Source organism: Sinocyclocheilus grahami, unplaced genomic scaffold (assembly GCF_001515645.1).
Source record: "Sinocyclocheilus grahami isolate Dianchi unplaced genomic scaffold, SAMN03320097.WGS_v1.1 scaffold77.1, whole genome shotgun sequence".
Taxonomy (NCBI): Eukaryota; Metazoa; Chordata; class Actinopteri; order Cypriniformes; family Cyprinidae; genus Sinocyclocheilus; species Sinocyclocheilus grahami.
This window is the reverse complement of record NW_015505256.1, coordinates 2,258,969-2,280,320: the sequence shown is the minus strand read 5'-3', so window position 1 is coordinate 2,280,320 and position 21,352 is coordinate 2,258,969. Positions and strand designations below refer to the sequence as shown.

Genomic DNA, 21,352 nt, shown 5'->3' with positions numbered 1-21,352 from the left:
TGTCTGTCTGTCTGTCTGTCTGTCTATCTATCTATCTATCTATCTCTGTCTGTCTGTCTGTCTGTCTGTCTGTCTGTCTGTCTATCTATCTATCTCTGTCTGTCTGTCTGTCTGTCTGTCTGTCTGTCTATATGTCTTCTATCTATCTATCTATCTATCTATCTATCTATCTATCTATCTATGTCTGTCTGTCTGTCTGTCTGTCTATTTATCTATCTATCTATCTATCTCTGTCTGTTTATCTGTCTGTCTGTCTATCCATCTATCTTCTATCTATCTATCTATCTATCTATCTATCTATCTATCTATCTATCTATCTATCTATCTATCTATCTATCTATCTATATGTCTGTCTGTCTGTCTGTCTGTCTGTCTGTCTATCCATTAAACTTCAAGGCTTTCAAACAACTTTCAACAACTTTTGGCTTTAAGCCAAGTTTCTCTTTGCAAACTTTGCTTTTAGTCAAAATTAATATACTCATTTCTTTTAATTTCATTTGATTTTAATTAGGGGTGCGCCGATCCGATATTCAGTATCGGTATCGCTCCGATACTGGCATTTTCTGCCAGATCGGGGTATCGGTCAGAGGAGACCGATCCAAATCTGATATTGTGCGTATACTATTCTGTGTTATTATTAAGCCCCACGAAAGGCACAAAATCATTATAAAGCACCATAAAGTTTCCTTGCATTATATTCCAAGTGTTCTGAGACCATTCCATAGTTTAATGTGAGGTACAGATGAATATTTAAGTCGTTAAATTCAAGTTCACTTAAACTCTTCTCTCCGCTGCGGCTGTCTGTCATCCTCCATTCAGTATTCAAACTGCGCGTCGCATTCGGTTACGACAGTCAAGATGATGAAAATCTATCCAAGATGATTCACTGTTCCTATTATTATACTTGATATGTAGATAAAGATCAGTGGTTTTGCATAAAAGGACTTTATCTAGCTGGAGTTTAGTGCTGTTTCTAAAGCATGTTACTTTCTACCGGGTGTCTGTTAGATCACAACACTGGAGTAGAGAGCACTATGACTTGTTCTTCATGCGCACAGTAACTGAAATTTAAAACTGTTAAAAAAAATGGCTCAATAAACTATCGTACAGATATAATACACTCTGCATCAAAATCCTCTTCCCTTTGTGCTTTGAACTTTTCTATGCAGAGCGCTGCGCATTGTGACTCCGTGTTGCTTCAAGCTAGGGCTGTGCAAAAAAATCGAATGCGATTTTCATACGCTGACAAGCAACACAAAATCGCGTTCAAAATCACGTTCGATTTTGTGTAGCTTGTCAGTGAACTACGGCTCTGTGTAGTAAATACCACTCCATCTGAAAGCATGTGCTGGCTTTACTGACGAGATGTGATTTTTTGCACAGCCCTACTTCAAGCGCATCATTCTGCGCACGGGATACGCATAAGCGCTTTGGGCTGCTCCGTATAGGAGCCTTTCATCATGTTATAATACTTTTGCGCAATGAAAGATTATTAATAGCCTTTCTTGTTGTCTTATCTATCATATGTTACTGCCTCATTACTGTGCTATACATTTAAAATAAATGTTTTTCAATTTTATAGTATATTAATTAATATATAAATATATTAGGCTACTTGTTTTTCATGAACGTATTTTACAACGATACAAAGAGCAATGTTTAACATTTTACCAGATTTTGCCCTACACTTATTCACTTTTATTTTTTCCCCACTAAATAATGTTTTTTTTCACTAAATATTTAGATTTTATAAAATTATTGTGCACTCATGATTTTTCTAGAGTAACTTTTGCTACTGAATTATCCACTAACCTAGTTTATAGTAGTATTTTATCATAGATTATGATTATATATTTATTCATTTGTTGTTTTTCTATACAATGAAGTTGTCTATATGTGGTAGATTGTGTTTAACACACAAAAGAGTGATGATCAGGTCAACACATTAAGGTAAAGAAATTCTATTTCTGATTTTTAAAAAAAACTGTGCTGGTATCGGATCGGTATCGGCCGATACTCAGAATTTCTGGTATCGAATCGGGATCGGTTCTAAAAAAGTGGTATCGAGCCAGTCCTAATTTTAATTCTACTTCCTTACATCCAAATTGCAATTCAAAATTATTTTGCTATCTCAGTTCAAACACAGTAATAGAACTGTAATTAAAAAGGCATTCTCAATTCAAGTCAAGTTGAATAATGAACAATACTATCTATCTATCTATCTATCTTCCAAAGAAGTATTTGTAAAAGCTCAGTCTTTACATGAACAGTTTGAGTCCAAAATAAAAATAATAAAAAAGTGTTTGTTCTCACCTAAGCAAATTACAGTCAAACTGGAAAAGCACACGTCTGCTGTTTGTCCCTGTAGACTCGGTAGCAGGGCACATACTCAACACAAATACATGAACATTGCAACAAAATGAAATGAGCAAGCTGCATATTATAATATTTTGGTTAGCATGGCAATCCCTGGTGTGGAATTAGAGTAACAACCTTGGCAGTGAATTGAATTTCGAGAGAAACAGAAGAGACACAAAAATAGAGGAAGAGAAAGAGAGAGCGAGGGAAGGAGAAATAGTCGCATTTGTTTTCATTTGGCATCTTGCAGTTTCCTGGGTGATACAATAAAAGAGTTCCCTGGCGTCATATAGCAGCACAAACCTTCTCTCAGTCCACCGTGTAGCTGAACATTCTGCCACTGGAAAAGTGCTGTCACATGGGCCCAATTCACCTGCTTCTGCTGCAGGGAATGCCACACATTCAACATATAATGCTATGCGTATGCTATTTTCTGAATAGACATACGGTTTTTGCAACAAGGTAAAGTAACTGATGAATGTTTAATGAATGCAACACATCTTAAAAATACTGTAATATTCAATAAAACATGCTAGGAGGATGCATACGGGAGCACTACTATAGACAAAGGAAATGTTTGTAATGAAATACTAGCTGACCTGAATGCTTAAAATAAAAACATACTAAACTATTTATTTTCTCGAATTTTTTTTAAGGCATCATGTAATCATCTTGTAAATATTTAGCATTTTGATGCAAAGTTGTGTAAATACTTCTGGTAGTTCAATTAAATAATGAGCTAAAACAGATATGTTAAACAAAATTCATTACTTCCAGTTCATTTGTCTCAGAGCGGGAGGTAAATTGACAGACTTAAATTCTGTCAACTACTTGCCTACAAAAGTAGATTACACCCATTTCAATTATTATTATAATTTATTTTTAGGATTTTTCATTCGATTACTATTGACTGCCATCCTGGTAAAAAGGAGACCAAAATAAGTATAGAATAAATGATAACCTAAAATTTTTGAATCAAAGACAGAGGAAAAAACATTACAATTTTAAATTATTTAATAACATTTAAAAATGTAAATACATTAAGCCATAAGTTAAATACCTTTCATATCACATGGCTCAAGGTAGCCTCTCTTAATCTTATTTTCAATATGGGATGACAAATGTGATTCACATCATTGAGAAAGTACAATAGCTAGTTCTTAGTGATTGTGATAAAATGCTATGAATATTGAGATTTATTACTGTATATGGCTAAAATGCATATTTACAGCTATTTTGCATTGTAGCCTGTCTGTTAATGACCCATAAATAACAGTAAAAGTGAATATGTTTACCATTGTGCAGGTAAAACATTCAGGCTATCTAGAAAAGATTCAGAGCAACATTATTTTCAGACCAGGAGCAACGCAGTGCATAAATACTATGAATAGTATCTTAGTGTGCTATTCCAAACAGGCCAGAAAGAAAGGAGTTAGCAGTGTGACTCAAAGAAAGGTTATACTGGAGCCAAATCAGAGTGGGACTTCACTCTTTAAACACCCACCGTCATTAATAACGTATACAGTATGAATGAATATCACAATGTAGTGGACGCTTAAAATACAGTACTCTCTCTCTCTCTGACCTCTTACAAACAAACCTTCAATTCCACAAACCCTAAAGACCTTTAAGAATGAAAAATGTGATGTATTCGATGCAGACACTAAGAAGACCCTAATCATACTGTTCCAATATGAGACAACAAGATTAGAGAAACCTTACAAAACCAACAACCTCTAGGCCAAAAATAGTACACTTTTTGTTGTAAAACCACTCATGTCTGGCGAAGGTAATTGAAAAAAGGAATGTAATTCATTTTCAAGATGCTTTCAAGCAGTAAATTGGTTGATTACAGTTTGAGAGCCTTGTTTTTAAAGTATCAAGCAAAAATTGAAAAGAACTACCAATCAATAAAAAGGTTACTTGCCCACAGGGATGGTGCGCACAATCCAGCTCAGCAAAAATGTTTGTACTATTATTCAAACTTAATTTTACCAATGAGAAACCCACTGGGCCCTGGGGTCCATAGTTCACAGACTATGGCACTCTTGATGGAGCAACTGCTTCATCTTAAACTAAACTGCTCCAACACAGCAAAGACACTTTATATTCTCATTTTGATACTTATTTTATATATTATATACAACACCCACTGTCTTTTCTGTTTAACTCACCACAAACCCTTATAAGTACTAAAGGAGCACAGCCTGTGTGATTTCTTTGATGTGAAAACACTTTCTCCTATCTAAGCTTAATATGCAGAGACAACTATAAGATTTGGCAATCTAGTTGTCATGCTGCCAACTAGTTGTGATGCTGTGCACATCACGCTGCAGGTACTGTGACATGAAACACAACTTACACTTCAGTAAACAAACAGAGCAAATGATCCCAAATGTGCTGATGGAATTATAGGAGTTTGCTGCATCAGCCCTGTAATGTCATGTGAGTGTCATTGATATGTGATCTTAATGCTGATCTCAGTGGACTCAAAATGGGATGCACTACATGCCACTTGAGTTAGACTGAGGAGAGGTTCACTAAGAATGAATTGTTCCTTCTGATAGATAATGTTGCTTATTTGCATGTGCTTTGAGTTGTTTTAGTGGCCAATTCAGAATGAATTATGCAAATCAGATAATGGGGCAAACACTGCCACAAATCTGGGGCTGTTTGTGCAATCTGAACATAAATTGCACGGGTCAATTGACTTTTTCCCCACAGTGTCAGTATTTTGTTGTTACCTGTCTCACGCCACACACACAATCAATCTGGCTACAATTACTGCTGCCATGATCACTAATAATACACTCAAACATTCTTTTTTACTGCCTACTTTACAACATAACCAAGTTAAGTATCTTTGGGAATATAGCATATTCTATAATGAGCAGCATTTGTGATAAAAAAAAAGATGCAGTTTGTTTGCATGTGTGCAACTGTTAAAGGGTTAGTTCACCCAAAAATGAAAATTAGCTTGTGTTTTACTCACCCTCGAAGCATCCTAGGTGTATATGACTTTCTTCATACAGACAAATCCAGTCGTGATGTAGATATGTGGGGGTGTGTTAGAACGAGCCGTTTTAGGTAGGTGTGGCTGACTCTTAAATTTTATAAAGAATATCTCTTTGGATTTGAGACTTTAGTCTTTGCAACTTTACAGATCTTCTTTATGCACCAAGAGCTTGTAACACTCCAAAGAGAAAGGAAAACTTGAAATCACATCATATGACCCCTTTAAAATAGTCCTGGCTATTCCAAGCTCTATCATTGCAGTTTGCGGGGGTTGCAGTTGAACAGTTCACAAGTCTTCAAATAAAGCTTGTGCATTCATAATAAAACGTGCCGCAGACGGCTCCGGGGGATGAATAAAGGCCCCCTGTAGCGAATCCATGTGTTTTTTAAAGAAAAATATCCATATTTCAAACGTAATAAACACTTTTCTCTCACTTCTGCTGACTGTCATACACACTGAAGCAGTTCCAGCGGATGACGCAAAAGTGTTTATTACATTTGAAATATGGATATTTTTCTTACAAAAACACATGGATTCGCTACATAGGGCCTTTTTTTCATCCCCGGGGCCGTCTGTGGCACGTTTTATTATGAATGCGTGAGCTTTATTTGACGACTTGTGGACTGTTCAACTGCAACTCCCACAGACTGCAATGATAGAGCTTGGAATAGTCAGGACAATTTTTAATATAACTCCGACTGGATTCGTCTGAAAGAAGAAAGTCATATACACCTAGGATGCTTCGAGGGTAAGTAAAACACAGTCTAATTTTCATTTTTGGGGGAACTAACCCTTTAAGTAAATTTGCCTGTGCATTTTAGAACAGTGAAAAATCACTTACAATGGAAATCTTTATACTTGACTGACTTCACATGGCCATGAACAAGGCTTAAAGGCTTTACAGGGCTTAAACTTTATATACACCCCTGTTCAAATGTTTGGGGTAGTGGATTTTAATTTTTTTTAAAGAAGTCTCTCATGCTCATCAAGGCTACATTAATCATTAATTAAATACAGAAAAAAACCTTAATATTGTAAATATTATTTAAATTCAAAATAACTGTTTTCTATCTAAAAAAAATATCTAAATGCAATTTATTCTAGTAAATTCCTGTTTTTATTCCTAAAAGAACCTCAAAAAGGATGTTTTAGACAAATTTATAGCTTGAATAATAAACAGGATTTTACTGAAAAATGTATATAATTGTTTTAACAACAACACAAGCTTACATTTTAACTTTTAAAAACCGCCAGATCTCCAAAAGCAACCACTAGCATCTTTATTAACTTGTTTTAGCATTGCACCATCGAACACAAACAATATTGACTTGTGAGTGACATTCATTTGAAATTCCTGTCGTGCTGCGCAACACAAAAGTGAGTGCATGAATTATTACGACCTGTATCTATGCATATTTGACTTTCCACAACACCATTTGGATTATTGGCACATAATTAGGAGTTTAATCTGTCATTATTCACAATTAAAAGTACAATAAAAACCTTGATATCCCAACAAAGCCATCTGCTGACTGTAATACATCCACTAAATCCATTAACAGCGTAAACAACACTATCAAGTACAATGGGTTACAAATTTTGACGAAAATGTTTGGTGACTATTTGCGGTAAATGTATAGGATATATTGAACGTAGGATTTCTTTTAAAGTCGGAAGAGTAGGTGAGATATAACATATCCAATGTATCTGTTCTTTACAATGGATTCCAGTGAGATTATGTGTGACAGGATTTAACCTCAGAGAATACAACACTTCAATTTGCTCTCCTCTGCCCCATCACTAAGATCATTGTGAGCTTTTCAGAGTCGCTGGTTCCACATAAGTGGCCAACCTCTCATGATCTTATTATCCTGCTGTCTGCACAGGCTAATTATTTTGTGCGTCCTTTTCCCAAAACATAATGGGATATTTCTTCTCATTCACTTCTAATGATCAGTAGCAGAGGGTTGAATTAAGCAGCTGCGGCCGCAGGCAGAGTGCTATAGGTAATTCAGTACAGCTCAACTGCAAATGTGATCTTGCTTTTATACAACAGTTCTATAAACAAGAAGTTAATATTGAATAACTTATGTTTTAGAAACAATATGCTATCCACAAAGGTGAAAATCAGTCTATCTCCAAATATCTTGGCTATGCTAACGTGCGCTTTTCTAATGCCATTAAGCCAAAAATGTGATTAAATTGGAGGTCATGCAAAATGCTGTTATTATGTTAATGTAACTGTGCTCATAATTAACAATAGCAGTAAAATTATGTGGAGTACTGTGGTTTTAACTGTAAAATAAGGCCATGTATACACACACAGTTTTTTAACTTCTTTTGCATCAGTTTGCATGTGCTAGTGTGCAGACGGATGACGCGACACTAATTTATAAAAAATATGGCTTTACAAACTCTTTTGCTTAAAGAACTAGTTACATGACATTGAGCGTTTAAATTTAAACACCTTGAAATGGAGATATTTTATGTACACCAGTATTCTAAAGTTTGTGGTCAGTTAGTTTTTTGTTTCTTTGTTTTTTAGAAAAATTATATTTTTCATCAGATGCATTAAATTGATCAAAGGTGACAGCAAAGACTTTTACAATGTTACAAAAGATTTATATTTCAAATAAATGCTTTTCTTTGAACTTTCTACTCATCAAAGAATCCTGAAAAAAGTATCCGTTTCCACAAAATTATATAGCAAATCAGCATACTCGAATGATTTCTGAAGGATCTGAAGACTGGGGTTATGATGCTGAAATTTTTAAAAGACATTAAAGTGTTTGGGTTCAAAACCCGATAAATGCCTTTTTTTTTTTTTTATTGAGTTTCCGCCAAAATCAGTATTGTATCTGGTCGGTATTGAAAAGTCCATTTAAAATTCTTTTATTGCTGTAATTAATTTATAGCATTAACAAGATGACCCGTTGAATTCATTTTGGGAGCGATGACTGATTGAATGTATTTTTAGTCCAGTGCCTGTATATAAGATTATTGACCAAGTTCAGAGGCTGTCATATGCGGATTAACCATGTTGTGTATTTTCAACAGTTTCAATATGAAAAATAACTTTTATATTGATTCAATGGATTTATTGCATTTTGAAGAAAAGAAAACGTGTCATGGATTTATTGCATTTTGGGGGAAAAAATAATAGAATTTTATAATAAATCTTTGAAAAATACTTTCCGTACCCACTGTATATAAATGCAGTCAGTAAGTGTGTGAATGCATGTGTGCTGCATTTAGGTGTTCGATTAAACAAGCAAACTGACAGCTTGCTATACAGCAGAAGCAGACACAAACACTGTAAGACAAACACACACACCTTTCTCAACTGCAGCCTTGACACAAAGTCTGAAACACTGGGATCTCAGATGATCTGAGCATGGCTGCGTGTGTTTTAGCATCTGCTTGTTGTGCTTTTCACATTTATGAAGGTGAATAATGTGTTTGTGCACGTGTGTGTGTGTGTGTGTTAGGCGACCTGTAGAGACGGTAATTACTGTGACAGGATGGGGCCACAGCGAGACGGTGTGCTGCAGTTCATCCTGTCACTTTCGCTCAAGCACGTCTTCTCCTCCAGCCACAACCGTGTGAGGTCTCTCCTCCGCCATCTCTGCGCCCTCCTAATTTTTTTTTTGTTCTTACATTTTTTTTCTTTCTTTCTCTAACTGCAGAACTAAATGAATTAGTCTCCTGTAGAGCGAGAGAGCGTAGCAGGCTGGCGTGTACGTCTGAGAGTGAAACCGAGCTGAAATCCACCGCTGATACGCTAAGAGTGTGAGTGGCATCACTTCACAGCATCCACCTTCGAAAAATACCTAGAAAATCTGACAGGAACTTCACAGCAACTTTAAATTTTAACTTTGAAACACTAAAATAGAAAGTACGTCAAATTAGTAGTTTTGACTCATCAACTTGCAATCACCAAATAACCCACATTTATGCCAACATGCCTTGTTGTTTTGATCTACTGATGATGAATAATTAATATTTTGTGTGATTTATGGTGTTTAAATCATACCTGTAAACTCACATTTTAGCCAGGAAAGTTTTGATGGCATTTTCCTTTTATATTACCTCCATATAATGCCTGTAATAACGTAGTGTTTACTTTATGTAACGGCTACATAATTGTGCTGTTCCACAAGCACCACCTTGTGGCAATGAGTGAATTTGCATATTCGCTTATATTCACATTTTACGTTGTGAATGTTAACTGGCATATTTTTTTGGCATTTAGTTTGGCATTTCATGTCAAATGAATTTCAATGACTTTCACAGACATTCTGTAATCAGATTTATTAACAACTAAAAGATATTCAACGAGAAAAGGGACTTCTAGTGTGGTACTTGATTTTATCAAATAGGAATTCATTGGATTGTGAAAAGTGGTTGGAGGTGAGGGGTTGAAAAATAAGAAGGATCTGTAATTTTTTCAGATTTTGATTAACAATTATTAAGACCAATATTTTTTTTATTTGGAATAACATAATTTTCACAGAGCTTGCATTCTAGGTACAAAAGTAAATATTTTTACCACATCTGCTGATAATAACTGAACATTATATACTACCATTATTTTTAAAGGATATTAATATTTTATTTATAATGTTATAAAATATTTCTATTTCAAATAAAGTCTATTTCAAATGTTATTTTGAACTTTCTATTCATCAGAGAATCTGAACAAAGTAACAGTTTCCACAAAAATATGAATCAGCACAACTGTTTTCAACATTGATAATAAGAAATGTTTCTTCAGCAGCAAATCAGCATATTAGAATGATTTCTGAAGGATCATGAGACACTGAAGGAGGAGTAATGATGCTGAAAATTCAGCTTTCCATCAAAGGAATAAACTATTGTTAAAATATATTAGAAAACAATGCAATATATAAATATTTGTACTAATAATGGAAAACAGTCATTTGAAATTGTAATATTTCACAATATTACTGTTTTACTGTATTTTGATGTAATAAATGCAGCCTTGACATAAGGCACTTCTTTCAAAAATCTTACCAACTCTGAGGGCCCTATCATACACCCGGCGCAATGCGGCACCAGGAGCGACACAAGTGTTTTTTGCTAGTTTCAGCCAGACGCAGTTATAATTTTCACGTCCTGCTCTGCATTGTTTAAATAGCAAATGCATTTGCGCCCATGGGTGTGCTGGTCTGAAAACGAGGTGTGTTCAGGCGCATTGCTGGCCCGTTGTTATTTTAAGGCAACTGAAATAGACTGCGCCATTGACCAACAAAATCCTGGTCTAAAGTCTGACACAATATATATATATTTATTTTGTTATTTAAAGAGCGCGTTAGTAATATGCGCCTATAGGCGGGTGCACAACGAACGTACACTCTGCTTATTACACACACAGGGATGCCGCAGCAGCACACAAACATTTAAAAAAAATGAAAGTATTAAAATGTAAAAGATTATTATTGTGTACATAAATATAAAAATGCCTACATGTCATAATGGATAGTCATTGCACATATCAGAATTGCGCACACGAGCAGATCCGTTTCCTTGCTAGAGAAGCGTTCCATTTTTCCGCTTGTAAATTGCGCCATGTAAATAGCGAATCCGCCATGGCGTGAGCGAAACTGGCTTTTAAAGGGAATGGGAGATGAGACTCTAATTGGTTTATGGCACGTTACACCCAAAACCCATTACTCATTAAGTTTAATCAGACATTGCAGTAAATCAGAGGTAAAAAAAACTATATAAATACTGTTCAGTTTCTTGCACAGACCGATTGTTTTGTCTCTTTTCACACGATGTATCGTCACGAGCCACAGGGTTTAATTTGGTTTTGTTTGTGTGTTTTTTTTTACTCCCAAAGCTGTGATTCCCATCCACTTACATTATACGACTGATATTGGGTGAACTATCCCTTTAACGCATCCCTGCTCATTAAGAGAATAGGGACAATCCTTTTAGACCATGCGCCGGGCACGCCGACCATTTCTCCCATCCTTAAACTAGCAAAAGTGGATTCGGACACGCCCTAGGCGCAATTGCGCCGTGCGCTTTAGACCATGCACTTAGATCATTAAAATAGGGCCCTACATTTTTGAATGGAAATTTTAAAAGACAGCACGCTAAGAAGCATAACAGCTTTGGATTCATGTGTAAAAAAAACAGACTAGTGAATGATACAGTATTTGAAGAAAGTCTTGTCCAACAGATCAAACATATTCACTGAAGAGAGAGAAAAGTGAGATTTGTTGGGTCAACATTGAATTTTGAGTATTAAATGATTTGTGCAAGCTAATATGTTCAACATGTTTCACTGCTATGTGCCGACTTTGACTTTATGTGCAGTAAAACTTGGAGGCAGGTGAGACAAGCTCACTGCGCCGAGAAAATGCCTAAATCAATAACCTGTCAGAGGAGAGGAGAGCTGGAGAAGGACTGATATTCTCTCTCTTGCTCCATCTGCCTCTATCTTTTTCTTTCTGCCTCATCTCTCTCTCCACAGAGAGTTTGTTATAGGTTTCCTCTATTATTGCATTGCAAAACAAACTGTCAGAATTCTCAGAAAGATAGAGAAAGAGTCAGAGAGATAGAGAAAGAGAGGGCAGCTGTTGTATTGTGGAGAGGTCCACCGCTACAATAAACCCATCAGACAGGGAAACTTGGAGCCTATCTGACAGCACACAGGTGAAACAATGCAAAGATGTAGAATAAAACACATCTTTATACTTTCAGCAACACATGCTCTGTTTATTAAAATTGAAGTATGTAAGTAAAGCATGTAATTTCTGAGTCACTAGCAAATTCAAATGAATTGCAAAATGACTGTTTTCAAACAGGTTTTCAGGTTTGATTCTTCTATTTCTTATTGTATCAAAAACAATCCAGGCTCATTGGAAATACGAGACTCTGACTTAATTTCTGTAAAACTGCAAATAAATCTTACCATACAGTTCACTGCAGTTTCCAGGTGATACACCAGAGGCAGTAAAACACCAACAACTTTTGTTCCTATTCACACAGTTATTATGGGGCACATTATTGATTGATAAAGACTACAATATTTTTCATAGTTCCTCGCGCAACATATGTTTTAACCATAGTATATAGCAATATATTTAAGATTTTACAAAACTGTAGGCAGTGTCATGTATGTCCAATGAGACTAGGTTGGTCAAAAAGCAGAAATAATACAATAATTAAAAACAGTGTTGCATAATGGTTACTGGACATGTAAAAAAAAAATATATATATATATTAAATACACCTTAACTGTAAAGTAATTAAACATCATGACAGTATTTATTGTATTGCCTTTAATTTATGTTGATTTAAATTTAAAAAACATTATTACAGTAACAAGAATTTAATGAGAATCACCAATGAGAATAATGGGGAACACAAAAATAAAAATAAAATATGCTCATACAGGCAAATGTCATGAAAATAAAGTCATGAAAATCATTTTAATTGTCTATAAAATGTTTCCTTTTATTATGTAAACATATATACAGTATATATATTATTTTGAGGTAAAATGTGACCCGAGCATGCTTTATCCTTATCTTTTCCTTTTTTTTCATTAGAGAAATATAACAGTGACATTTATGATTAAAAGACCTTAAAAATTGATTTTACTGTTATTTGTGTACACACACACACACGCACACATACATAAACACACAAACGTTCCCAAGGCTGCATTATGTACATAAATACCAACAACAAAGATTTGTCACACTGTAAAGCTAACACTGAATGGGGTATTATGAACGGCCTCCGTCAGATTATTTATGAGTGGGGCTGTAATTGAACACTGCAAATCCTACATCTCTGAGTTATGGATAAACAGGAGAGGGCGTTTGCAAGTGTTCTCCATATGCTCCTCTCTCTCTCGCTCTTCACAAACTTTACAGATTCATACCAACTTATTTACACAGTGCAACTAAATACACAGGAAATACCAGAGTTACAGATGTGACATCTGTAGTAAAAATGGAAAATGTAACACCTCAGAGAAAATATTAATTGCCATTATACATAGGCGAAACATATGTAAGTCTTAGCCTTCCCCTGGCCACGGGTCTGAAATTAAAGGGGGCTTGCACAAAATTAAATTAAATCTATTACAGAAGTCGTGAAGAAAGTGACAATGAAATGGAAAATGTCGATTATGGCGTTAAATTTAGATCTGTTCATTCAGCATCATATTTATTTTCACGCGTTTGCAGCGTTGCGCATTATAACCAATCACACACGATTCTATTGAGTTTATGAATGCAATGGCCAATCAGAGCCGTTCGTATGAGTCATCGCTGAATCGAAGGAGTTTTGCAGTGCACGTGCTCACTGACTGATTCTGCACTCGCAAATTCTCTCATTATATACAACGAAGTACAGATATGCGTTCAGTGTAAGTAAGAGATTCATTCATTATACAGTGTAGACAGCTTCACTGATTATAACGGGAGTGTTTTTAGTGCTTAAACTCGCTCTAGACTTAATGTGATGTTCCTTGATATGTTCTTTACTCACTTTCTGTATTGATTCGCTGTTTGAATAACGTGGAAATGAAAGCGTTATAATTAGTAACTTAATTTTTTTTATTAAACCATGATCATACAAATTCAATTATATTATATATAAATATTATATGACATGATACCCATATATGGTACTTGCCTAAAAAAACAGGTTTATGATGTACAGTTTGTAGTTAATAGATTACACAAGCAATAGGTTACTTTTAGCCTTACCCTGGAGTTGGTTCACCCTCCGCCTATGCCATTACATTACTGAATAATTGTCAGGGTAAATAAAAAAGGATAATTTAGTTAACGCATGTTTTGGTTTGGATGGTCAGCTCTCTTTGGCAAGTCCCGGGCTGCATAACCTGAGGCTTTGGAGGCCCTGACAGACTGCGGCCCCGAGGGGCACAGGCCCAGTCCATAACGCAGACCTGATTCATATGCATTTTCCTAAATTCCACCAGAAAGTCTTCATAGTTTTGTTCTATGTTAGAAAAACTTGTGCGATTAATGTGGAAAGAATGGACATCCCTTTCTGAAAGTTAACACACTTCGTAGGAACCTTGTGAGGGCAGTCTCTCCCATTTTTTGACACTACCATTCAAAAGTTTGGGATCAGTACAATTTTTTAAAGAAATTATTATTTTATTCAGCAAGGATGTATTAAATTGATCAATAGTGATAGTAAAGACACTTACATTGTTACAAAAGATTTCTGTTAAATTAGTACGGTTCTTTTGAACTTACCAAAAAAATCCAGAAGAAAAATGCATCACAGGTTCCACAAAAAATATTATGCAGTACAACTGTTTTCAACCTTGATAATAAAAAATATATTTATTGAGCAGCAAATCAGCATATTAGAATGATTTCTGAACGATCCTGTGACATTGAAGACTTCAAAATTCAGTTTCGCATCAAAGAAATAAATTACATTTGAACATATATAAAAATAGAAAAAAAATTTAATGTTAATAATATTTCACAATATTACTGTTATACTATATATAGTATAACCATAATAACAGTAAGGCAGTCAAAATATATATATATAATCGGTAGTGTACATGGCTATAGGAAACAATTAAAATGCTTTGAAATTACAAGACTTATACTGAGACATCATATGATATCCATTAAGCATGCACAATTGATCGAATTAAAGCTGAAATCGCTTTATGGCATTGAGGTTGCAATTTAAAACATAGATTAAATTCAACATTTCTGTCAAAGTGAAGGAGTGAAGCTCATTCCATTTTGCTGTAATGAACTACACAAACTCTAAAGCACTTCTGGGACTCATGCTAAGCAGGAGCAGTATGAGATGTTAAATGTTTATCATATCACAGTTCAAATTGCACTCACAGTGTGTCAGACATTTGCATGAAATTGCCTCTGTTGAATACATTTATATATATATATATATATACAGTATATATAGTCTTTAGTCTATATATTTGAGTGAAATTGATATATTCCTAAATATAACTATACTCAATGAGACTTTAAGGTCTGTTTTCATGGCTGTGTCCCATCAGAGGTTTCGTTCATCCAAAAATGAAATTGTTGTCATCATATAATCATATTATTTTATTTTATCCATGAAACACAATGGGAAAAATCTTAAAGAATGCCCAGTGAATGAGGACTGGATGATTCAAAAACACAAAAGAAACCTAAAATTATCATTAAACTAGTCCTTGTATACAAACAGACCATAAGTTCTTGTTCACTGATCTTCTGTCCAATGAGCTGTTGGATCACTGATCACCTTCTCAATGGCACCCAAAGCCATTTGACTTTCAACTGTGATCAGCTGTGGTCATTTTGATTAGCTCAGCATTAAAAGAGCTTTCCTGGAGCATTTCAGTCCTTGGTAATGCAACTGAAGCAAACAATCAGATTTGGCCACATCCACACGAAGCCAGAACTTTCCCTATCCGACTCAAAACGATGTAGAATACATGCCAGAACAGTATGTGTCGTTGTAATTCTGCCACAGAGATACACTAAAAACGGAGAAGAAGACTTGGAGCATTCGCATAAATCTTGCGCACAGTATACAAACATTTTTGCTTTAGTAATTTTGGATTTTCTCTTTAGTAAAGCTAATAGGCTCAGTAGCTTCTGCAGCACGAACACAAGCATGTAGTCCGCCATTGTTGTTGTTGTTGCTGTTACGTGACGTAGCGGTGTCTGACCAGGGTTGAGATGTGGCGTGATGACAACATCGTTTCACAAAATATATTTTTCACAAAAAATAGCAGTTTCAGGCTCCCAAAACGCCAGATCCGTCTGGACGAAACGCCGATACAATACAAATTTTTTTACGTATACAGCTAAACGCATTTCCGTGTGGACGAGGCCTATGGGTGGCAAGGCACTGTCAAAGATCTCCAGGATAAAGTTGTGGACAGGCACAAGTCAGGAGATGGATACAAAAAAAAATTCAAGGGTTTTATCAATGCCTAGAAGCACAGTGAAGTGTATTATTAAGAAGTGGAAGGTATTTGGTACAACACAGACCCTCCCTGGAACAGGACGTCGCTCCAAACTGGATGAAAGAGCCAAGAGGAAACTGGTCAGAGAGGTGACCAAGAGGCCTACAGCAACTCTGAAGCAGTTGCAGGAATTTATGACAAAGAGTGTTCGTTGTGTGTATGTGACAACAATATCACAAATTCTCCACAAATGTGGCTTGGGAGGGTTGCAAGCAAAAAGCAGTGAATGAGGACTGGATGATTCAAAAACACAAAAGAAACCTAAAATTATCATTAAACTAGTCCTTGTATACAAACAGACCATAAGTTCTTGTTCACTGATCTTCTGTCCAATGAGCTGTTGGATCACTGATCACCTTCTCAATGGCACCCAAAGCCATTTGACTTTCAACTGTGATCAGCTGTGGTCATTTTGATTAGCTCAGCATTAAAAGAGCTTTCCTGGAGCATTTCAGTCCTTGGTAATGCAACTGAAGCAAACAATCAGATTTGGCCACATCCACACGAAGCCAGAACTTTCCCTATCCGACTCAAAACGATGTAGAATACATGCCAGAACAGTATGTGTCGTTGTAATTCTGCCACAGAGATACACTAAAAACGGAGAAGAAGACTTGGAGCATTCGCATAAATCTTGCGCACAGTATACAAACATTTTTGCTTTAGTAATTTTGGATTTTCTCTTTAGTAAAGCTAATAGGCTCAGTAGCTTCTGCAGCACGAACACAAGCATGTAGTCCGCCATTGTTGTTGTTGTTGCTGTTACGTGACGTAGCGGTGTCTGACCAGGGTTGAGATGTGGCGTGATGACAACATCGTTTCACAAAATATATTTTTCACAAAGTTTCAGGCTTTCAGGCTCCCAAAACGCCAGATCCGTCTGGACGAAACGCCGATACAATACAAATTTTTTTACGTATACGCATTACCGTATTTCCGTGTGGACGAGGCCTATGGGTGGCAAGGCACTGTCAAAGATCTCCAGGATAAAGTTGTGGACAGGCACAAGTCAGGAGATGGATACAAAAAAAAATTCAAGGGTTTTATCAATGCCTAGAAGCACAGTGAAGTGTATTATTAAGAAGTGGAAGGTATTTGGTACAACACAGACCCTCCCTGGAACAGGACGTCGCTCCAAACTGGATGAAAGAGCCAAGAGGAAACTGGTCAGAGAGGTGACCAAGAGGCCTACAGCAACTCTGAAGCAGTTGCAGGAATTTATGACAAAGAGTGTTCGTTGTGTGTATGTGACAACAATATCACAAATTCTCCACAAATGTGGCTTGGGAGGGTTGCAAGCAAAAAGCCACTCCTCAAGAAAGGCCACATGCAGTCACGACTGAGCTTTGCCAAAATGCACCTTGACAATGGGAAGAAGGTTTACCTTCCAACATGACAATGACCCAAAGCACACAGTGGTTGAAGAAGAAAAAGGTGAATGTCCTTGCATGGCCTAGTCAGAGCCCAGACTTAAACCCCACTGAAAATCTGTGGAATGACTTGAAGACTGCAGTCCACAAACAGTCACCATCAAATTGAACTGAACTTGAGCAGTTCTGCAAAGAAGAGTGGGCAAATATCGCAAAGTCTAGATGTGCAAAGATAGTAAAGACATATCCCAACAGACTAAAGGCTGCAATTAAAGCAAAAGGTGGTTCAACAAAATACTGACACAAGAGGGTGATCCTTTTTCCAACTCAGTGATTCTGGGGGGGGGGGCCTAAAAGCTTTTGGCTCTATCCTGCTCTGAAGTCTGTTACCGTCATAAAGCACACATGCAGCCATTCGTTTACCCTCTCTGACCGAATAAACAGCTTGTTCTTAAGAGCATCATATCAGATTCACATCTGTACTCAATGAAAATCTCAATCACTCATAATGGTGAGCGGTGTTCAGCTCCAAAACAGTATACAAAGATCAGTGAGGTCAAAAATATCAAGACGAAATCTGTCTAAGACTATAATGTATTACTACTATATGACTCTGCGGTATAGTATGTATACTGTCCACATTTATCAGCCAAAATATCAGCCTATCCTTACTGTGCAATAAGCATTACTGTAACTATTTCATTCTGAATACAGACAATATGCATTTGGATCGATGGGAGGGTCCGGTCCAAAATCCACTCTCCTCTCTTTCTGCACCCCTCATCTTTTTTATTCTGTCCCTCTGACCTCTCTGCCTGACTGACCCTCCTGATTTAATGACCTCACACAGACGGGACACTCAGATAGAATGGGTGAGAAAGAGAGCGAGAGAGCGAATGGGCGCCAAAAGCTAAAACAAGCGGAGTGGGATTCATTGCTGCTTACAGATCAGAATTCTCCCTTTTTACCCCTCAGATTCATCTTTTATTTTCTTCATCTGTTCGTCCTCTCTCCTGTAGCTTTAGTGTCACTGTATCTGCAATTCATTCCTCTCTCCTTCTCTGATACAGCCATTCATTTCAGCCTGTCACTCAAAATACCTGTCCCATCCTCAGCCTTCATTTCAAATGATCATTCCTCTCTCCCTCTCTCTTCCTCTGTACTCGTTTTCAGAGTGGATTTGAAAGGAGTGACAGATATGCCGAGTGAGAAAGTGTGGCAGAGGAGCCAGCAGATTCTATATCAAACAGAACGACCCCGGGCTGGACTCCGCTTCGTCCACAGTGAAAGCCGACCTGGCGATCGACAGCGCGAAGTTGAAGTATTTCATCAGCGACCAGCACAGATCAGCTCTAGGCATGACGAAGAGGATATCGTCCTCTTTTGGAAGACCAAACAAAGTAGTTTCGCTTTCACAACGAAACACACAGAACACAAACACACACGCGTCTTCACGACATGGCGGCAGCAACAATACTACAGCGAGAATAAAAGTTATGCCTTCTTTCTTTGCGTGAACATTTGGGCGGCGTTATGCAAATCTTCCCACATCGTGACGTAGACATGTGGGGGCGTGTTAGAACGAGCCGTTTTAGGTAGGCGTGGCTGACTCTTAACTTTTATAAAGAATATCTCTTTGGATTTGAGACTTTAGTCTTTGCAACTTTACAGATCTTCTTTATGCACCAAGAGCTTGTAACCCTTCAAAGAGAAAGGAGAAATTGAAATCGCATCATATGACCCCCTTTAAGACTGGTTTTGTAGTCCAGGGTCACATATGTGATTTATTAAAATGTTATTTATAATATAATAAATATTAAATTAATGTATATTTTAAATGTATATAATTTTATTAAATTATATTATTGTATAATTTATAATAACCACTTAATATGCCATCCTATTCAGTAAACTTCAGTGGAACATTGTGGGATTGCCTTCTCAGCACAGAATAAATACAATGCTGCCCTAAAAATGAATCTTATCAAACTTTTGGAGGAGCCTTCACATCTTGAGGGTACCTAGGATGCTTTCAAATGTAGCTCACAAGTTTTGGAACAGAGCTCATGTCTTCTGTATTAAAGCTGTTCCAGTGTTCCCAAACTGATCAACAGTTGAGAGACAAGTCCTAAAACTGGAGAACTAGAGAACTTTCTTTGCAGTCAATAAGTTCAGTGAGTTCACCAGAACTCATGCATGTGGGGCCAAATGGACCGAAAGGTGAACCAGCTCAAATGTACAGAGGCAATATCTCAGCTTTCAATCAATATTAGCCTACTTTCAGCTCAAAGCAATTTATAACTCTGTATGTGAATTAGGGCGAAAGATGACAACTATACACACTTCAGACAATAAGAGCATGAAGACAAACAAATAAGCAAACTGAAAAAGCCCTGTGGAGTAGATCACTCTGGAGCGCTTATGCATGCACAGGTGATCAGGTCCAGCAGCTGATAACGTGCATCACCAATTACCTCCTGCCATCACATAACATTATAAGCTCTTAATGTCAGTAATGGCATGCCAGCCATTCCTCTTGCATCAGTGTCACCATCAGTCATAATAACACATTAATATGGTTATCAGCTGACACGCTGTTTTATTTGGTTCTTCAATAAGTTTCCGGGGGTGAAACCCCTCATGCGCTCAGGGCAACCCGCTAGTTCACCCTCTGAGCTCGCCTGACACATGAATAAATAAAGACGCGCAGCGCTACCCGATACACCGGACACTTACGCGAAAACTAAAAACATTCAAAGGTTAAAAATACATTAACCCTCAAAAGCTAATAAAACACTTAAGCATTACTGACACAAGATACAGAAACTGAACTGCCAACTAAAAGCATGTATTTGGATTAGTTGCATCCCTGTGTAATTTTCGGACATGTCTAGGTGATACTGAAGTAACGTTATCAATAAAGGTAGTGGTTGTATAAACTTGTCAGCAGTTTTTCAGAGTAAGTCGGAGATCTTACCCGCTGCCTCCTCCTGATCAGTCCGGCCCGAGCGTTCTTGACAACCGACCGAGCGACCGCTGATGCTGCTGCTGCGAGAGTACTGCTGCTCCGCCTGCTCAGCCTCCTCGCTCGCTCGCTCTCTCTCTCTCTCTCTCTCTCTCTCTCTCTCTCTCTCTCTCATCATGTTGCGGTTTCAAGTTTAAAACAAGTTGAATGCTGCATGACTGAGCAGCATTGTCGGGTGTCATTTGTTATTTACAAATGAAGCTTGCTAGAAATGTCATTTTGCATCTCACTGCATTCAAACAGTGTGCATGTGAAACGCTCATTCCTCTCTTAGTTTATACATTAGGCCTACTAGATTTTCTTTCTTTTTAAATTAAATTGTAATATAATCCGATGGTGCTTTGTAATAAAAACCAAATGAAAACCAATTTTTTTTAAAGGGGTCATATGATGCGATTTCAATTTTTCCTTTCTCTTTGGAGTGTTACAAGCTCTTGGTGCATAAAGAAGATCTGTAAAGTTGCAAACACTAAAGTCTCAAAACCAAAGAGATATTCTTTATAAAAGTTCAGAGTTAACCACGCCTACCTAAAACGGCTCGTTCTAACACGCCCCCA

At 36.8% G+C, this 21,352-nt stretch overlaps 1 protein-coding gene across 1 annotated transcript in view; it reads right to left on the bottom strand.

Annotated features, from left to right (window-relative positions):
- Window positions 1-20,801, bottom strand: part of LOC107586104 (cadherin-23-like) — a gene marked incomplete at its 3' end in the record, with an annotated part of 165,424 nt that extends 144,623 nt beyond the window's left edge. The window contains exon 1 of the mRNA XM_016273338.1: window positions 20,748-20,801. The remainder of the gene's footprint in view (window positions 1-20,747) is intronic.
- Between the last annotated feature and the right edge of the window lie 551 nt (window positions 20,802-21,352).